The 6,030-nt window shown below is 37.8% G+C and overlaps 1 protein-coding gene across 2 annotated transcripts in view; it reads left to right on the top strand.

The window, feature by feature from the left end:
• The first annotated feature begins 2,009 nt into the window (after positions 1-2,009).
• LOC106882154 (protein lifeguard 4) overlaps positions 2,010-6,030 on the top strand; it is a 36,058-nt gene continuing 32,037 nt past the window's right edge. For both annotated transcript variants that reach the window (XM_052969107.1, XM_052969106.1), the window contains exon 1: positions 2,010-2,140. The gene's annotated coding sequence lies outside the window, so the exon portion shown is untranslated. The remainder of the gene's footprint in view (positions 2,141-6,030) is intronic.

The raw sequence follows: 6,030 nt of genomic DNA, 5'->3' as shown, positions 1-6,030 counted from the left end.
ACAGGGTATGTATGTATGTATGTATGTATGTATTTCTTTAACTTGCTTCAGTCATTTGACTGCGGCCATGTTAGAGCACCGCCTTAAAATGTATATCTTTTATCTTTTATTTGTTTCAGTCACGAGACTGTGACAATGTTGGGATACTGCCTGAAGAAATTTTAGTCGAATGTATCAATCTCAGTACTTATTTTTATAAGCCTGGTACTTATTCTATCAGCCTCTTTTACCGAACCACTAAGTTACTAGGACGTAAACATACTAGCACCGGTTTTCAAGGCTTTTGGTCCAAATCCTCTCACAAGGCTTTGGTCGGCCCAAGGCTATAGTAGAAGACACTTGCCCGTGTCACAAAGTGGGACTGAACCTGGAACCATGTGTAGGTTTGCATGTTTTATTTTGTGTATATATTTTTATGCATATAACTGCATGTCTAGACATGCTCATATATACTTAAATGATAAACGTCTTAAAAGTTTTAGATTTTTATAGTTTCAGTGATGGCTTGAATCTGTAGTCTTCGAATCAGTTTTCTCGTTTCTGATTTTGAGACGCCTAATTTCTGAAGATTAGTACTTAGGCAGTGTGTTGCATATCACAGTGCCCCAATAATTACAGGTATAAACCTGAAATTGTAATCTGCGTAGGGTAACTGTAGATTTCTCAACATTTCGGTGTTGGTATTTTCTTTTTCGCTAATCTTTATATTAATGTTAACCTTCTACTGGGCAGCTGATATCCACAACTGTACACAGTTTCTCTTCTCTCAAGTCATTATGCCAGGTCTATTATGTTTACATTTTATTGAGGTTTTCTTCAGGACATTCCATCAGTACTCTTTCTTATTATGAGTGGCTATGGCTTCCACCATACTGTGGGTTCTTATTTCTTTGGCTTCAGGGTTATCCTTCCGACGGATCTCATTCTACAGTGTCTTAGCCACAACACCATGTCTCATCGGTAGATAAAACCGTGATGACATTTTCGGACAACTGCTTATGATGTGGGCTCCACGAAGTCTGCATCGGTTGTCACATTTTGCTGCTTTTCCTGCGTCTCTGCTCCTTTTGTGAATCAGCTATTTGGTTGATATTTCTTGTTCCTGGATTGCAAACGGATACCCTTCAAAGTGGGAGGTAGTAATCCAGTTGTTGGTCCATGATAGACTGCTTTTGTGATCAATGTAACTATCATTTCGGAGTTTTCTACTAACATATCCATGCATGGTCTTCTACTGATACATTCTCATCCTTTCATCTGATGATACGTTGCGATAAAGTCGTGCCTCTTCTTTGGGCATGTATTCAAGGTTATCAGACAGGGAATGCTGCTCAAGGAGCTACTTTCCAAATCTCATGATGTTATCAGCTTCATGTATGCAAACTTGGTCAAGGGATGCACTTCGACATTTAGTGGTTAAATGATGTTGCCGAAGGGATGTGATACGACACTCAAAGGCAGTCTGGATTGATGTGAAGCCTATAATGGGAGGCAATGTTCTGGATATCGGTTGAACATCGCCTTTCTCCCATTAATTTCTTATTCTTCGTGTTGTTAAGTCTCCAGCAGTCGAGTAAAGAAGTATTAGGCAAAACGCAGGTTCTCCATTAGTTTTTATTTACAATATATACAAAGGTGTGGTATGTTGCTCTTTTGCAGCCATCTCATGCGTTATAAATTCATCGTTCTCTGTCACGTGAGCCATTGCTTCAGGAGATGCGACAAGCAGACTAGCCTAGAGGACAAGCTAGCGAAGTGTGCTCTGCTATCAGTCGCAGCGGGAAAAGTGAGAACGAACCTCGAGGTTTCTTTCCTTTTATAGTTTTGCCATCGCAAGCCTCATTGTGAGCTCGCGCATGGCAAATGGATGCAGGTGAGGTGTCGCTCCAGTCTTGGAGATGGCAATGGCTGCCGCGAGATCTCAACCAATATGGCACTGACTGCTACAAGCCTCTTCCGCCTTGTTTTTGTTTTAGGTAGAAGCGACCTTCGTCACTGTTGATGTGGAAATTGTGTGCCGGTAAGTATCTTCCAGATTTTCACACCATTGGCTCGGACCGCATCAAGTAGGCCAAATGTTCGTACTGGCACTGCAAACACATTGTGGACCACTGTTTCATTGAATGCAGAGAGCTCCGAGGTTCGTATTTTCTTTATTCGGAATAATATTCTATTGTGATAGTATCTTGTTACAGGTACCATTGTAAGATATGTATGTATGTATGTATGTATGTATGTATGGATGGATGGATGGATGGATGGATGTATGGATGGATGTGTTGGCGAGAAAACTCCCGATAAATTCCTGAAGACTACTACTTCGTGTATTTGTTCCATCCGAGTTTCAGAGACACTTCCTTGTCATTCTCACCACCGGAAATGCCGTGAACCTGTGATGGGACCATTGAAAACGTATAAACAACGATAACTATTATTTACAAAATTCATGGAATAGAATAAGTAAAGCATTAATTGTGTTAATTTCACTACATATCCGCACTTGCTCGATGTGATTAAGCGGATTAAACATAACCTATTTTTAAAGGTATTTCCTAGCTTATATCCTCTTTTTTTCTTTTTGTACCTTGTGGACATTACATCAGTTTCATTCATGATTAATGAATGAAATTAATCTAGAAATTAATCTAGATGGCGTACGAAAACAGGGTCACTGATTAGAATCGTGATATCACGTCAAATCATCCCCCGGGAACTTTTATTTTTAATCTGTATAAAATATATAAATTGTATTTAAATAAGGTAATTAATTAAGAATTTGTCAATTAATAAATACCTGCACAATTTATTTCGTTGGTCTCTCTAATCATTAGAACTTATTTTGTCGTATCTGTGTGACCCGTCTTCTGGTCTCTTCAGTGTAGAATAAACAGTAAATCTATCAGGTCATGCCATAAATTCTGTCCGATTTTACCTTTTTTAAAATTGAATAATATTTAATAGTAATTTAGAATGTCTAATGGAATTAAAAATTATTTTTATGCATTTGTGTACATTTAAACTAATTAAATATTATTTTACAGAATAATAGAATTAAAATTTCTTCGATTAAAACCCTTTCTAACATGGAAATATTCAAAGAGCATTTAAGGCACATAATGTTTTATGAGTACAAAAAAGGAAACTCTGAAGCTGAAGCGACTCGAAACATACACTCAGTTTATGGGAAAGAATGCTTAAATGAAAGAACTTGCAGAAGATGGTCTGCAAAATTCAGAAGTGGAGATTTCAGCCTTGAAGATGAAGATCAAACAGGATGTCCAATTGAGTTTGATAAGTTCCTTGAGGCATTACTTGAAGAAAATCCTACATTATCAGTTGAATTGACAATAAAGCTTAGTTCACACCATACAACTGTTCATCGTGATCTTCAACAACTTGGAAATGTTCCTAAACTTGGAAAATGAGTGCCTCATGAATTGTCCGAAAGCAACCACAAATCCCGAATTGACATCTGCTCTTCTCTCCATTCTCGCGAACTTATTTCACTCTTTTTGGATAGACATGTGACCGGTGACGAAAAATGGATCGCCTATCAAAATGTTAAACGTCGTAAACAGTGGCTTGGTAAAAGGGAAAAAGCTCAACCACAACCGAGAAGGGAACTTCATGGAAAAAAGGTTCTTCTCTCTATCTGGTTGGATTGCAAAGGAGTAATTCACTTTGAATTATTACTACCTAATGCAACAATCAGTGCTCAAGTCTACTGTCAACAATTAGAGCGTTTGAACCAAGCTTTGAAGAAAAAAGACCCGCTTTAGTGAATCGAAAAGGACAATGCGCGACCCTACATTGCAAAGATCACATCACAGAAAATCGAAGAGCTTGGTTGGGAAAAAAATTCCTCATCCACCTTACTCTCTCGACCTTGCTCCTCCAGACTACCATTTGTTTCGTAGTTTACAGAATCATTTGAGGGACATAACTTTCGCAAGCCAGGAGGAGGTCGAAACTGACATTTCAGAGTTCTTCGCTTTGAAACCAAAAGAGTTTTACATTGATGGGATTAAAAAGCTTGTAAATAGATGGAAGGAAATCATAGATAATCAGGGAGAGTACATTGATGATTTAATTTCAATTAAATATAACATTTGATCACGTGTTTTCTTTATTCAAAATTCGGACAGAACTTATGGGGATGACCTGATAGGTTGGGCTATGAAGGGAATCTGAATAACTGAAAACCGAATAATTCTAGTTTCAACCTCTTTACCAAGTCTGATGTAAACAAGATCATTAGTCTATATAATATGAAAGCAGCAACAAATCGAATGGAGAGTAACAGATCTTCGGACCAACTGCTTCTGCGCTGTTACTCCAAGCAAGCATACTTAACGCTTATATTAACTTAAATATTAAAAGATATCATGAAGGATATCATTTAGCTGCACCAGTAAGAGAACTTTATAATTATTGTCAGTCTTTCGTTAGTTTGCAATGTTCAACTGAAATCTTCTAAGGATAAAGCTTGGTGAAAAAAAAAGTTAGCTTTGCCAGTGTTTTATACACAACAAACATATCTTCAATGCCTACCGCTAGAGTCAAGTATAAATCATATGACAGTGAAATGGTGAATGTTGTTTATACATTTAACTGCGTTTAATAACTTCTTTGTTAAAATTGGTGTCGGCAACATTGTAATAAGCAACAGCAAAACAAAACTACAAGATATGCTGTCGGTAAAAAAATAGCTGTTAACATTTCAAGTAGGAAGCCATTTGTCAACATGAAAAAAGGGATTAGAAAAAAAATCATTTTACATGATTTCCTGATAAAAACGTTGAAACCCATTTCTTTCCCCCCAATGCATAATACATTCACTTTGTAATTTAGTTTCATTGTTGTTTTTTAATCACAGTTTTGCCCATTTTTAAATTTTACTTTGGCTGACATAACTAGGCATAGACTCCCTAGATTCTGGATTGTATAAACTTTAAGTACTCCTACTTGTTACTGAAATCTATCTTTCCAGCATAAGTACAAATCTCTAGATTGATAAAAGGTGATATGGGAAATCAAATGTGATTTGTACAATGGTTCCCAAGCTTTTCGCAACCAATGTTTAAATGAATTTTCCTATGGGTGACAGATTTTGAAAGTTCTATATGCAACAACTATTGAACTCATGTACACAAACTTCTAGTACTGGCTTGTCTACTGATCCTGTCAGATCGCTAGAGGATGGTAGGGGTTCGCTCCCCTGCTTGCAATATATCGGACACAAGTTGTATCGTTACCTAGGAATGAGAACCCAGGTTCGAAATTTCCCCAAGACACTAGATGAAGGGTGGAGGGTATATCAGCCGAAACGTTGTGTTAACAACAAGAGAAAAAATATCCGTCAAATATAAATAATGTAAATAATGTACATTATTCCTCATCTCTTAAATATAGAAATGTATACATACTTCCTGTTCACAGAGTCAGTTCACAGAGAGATTACCAGTTACCCGACGGCACAAACTAGCAATAAAGTAATGATCACACACACACACACTCACAAACGACACACACACACACACACACACACAAGCACACTCGCTCACTCACACACGTACACATGAGTTTCGCATCTAAGATCAACCCATACAATGTGAGTGAAATTGGGTAGATAAAAGCTGCATAGGGAAGCCCGTGGGATATATTATACCTGTAACTCAAAAGGTACAGCCTTGACAATACATTGTGTCATGTTGATTCTGCCTGAGAATTACATTAACAGTACACGCGTCTGTGGAATGCTCACCCACTTACACGTAAATTCAGCTGATAGGCTCCGGCGTGGCTGTGTGGTAAGAAGCTTGATCCGAGTACAATTCAACTGCGGGGCACCTTGAGCAAATCTCTTCTACTATAGCCTCGGGCCGACCAAAACCTTGTGAGTGGATTTGGTTGGCAGAAACTGAAAGAAGTCCGTCGTATACACACACACACACACACACACACACACACACGCATACACACACGCACACACACATATATATATTTATGTATGTATGTGCATATTTATGT

The sequence above is a fragment of the Octopus bimaculoides genome, chromosome 1, assembly GCF_001194135.2.
Source record: "Octopus bimaculoides isolate UCB-OBI-ISO-001 chromosome 1, ASM119413v2, whole genome shotgun sequence".
In the NCBI taxonomy this organism is placed as follows: domain Eukaryota; kingdom Metazoa; phylum Mollusca; class Cephalopoda; order Octopoda; family Octopodidae; genus Octopus; species Octopus bimaculoides.
The sequence above is the reverse complement of the archived record's forward strand: the minus strand, read 5'-3'. Positions and strand labels throughout refer to the sequence as shown.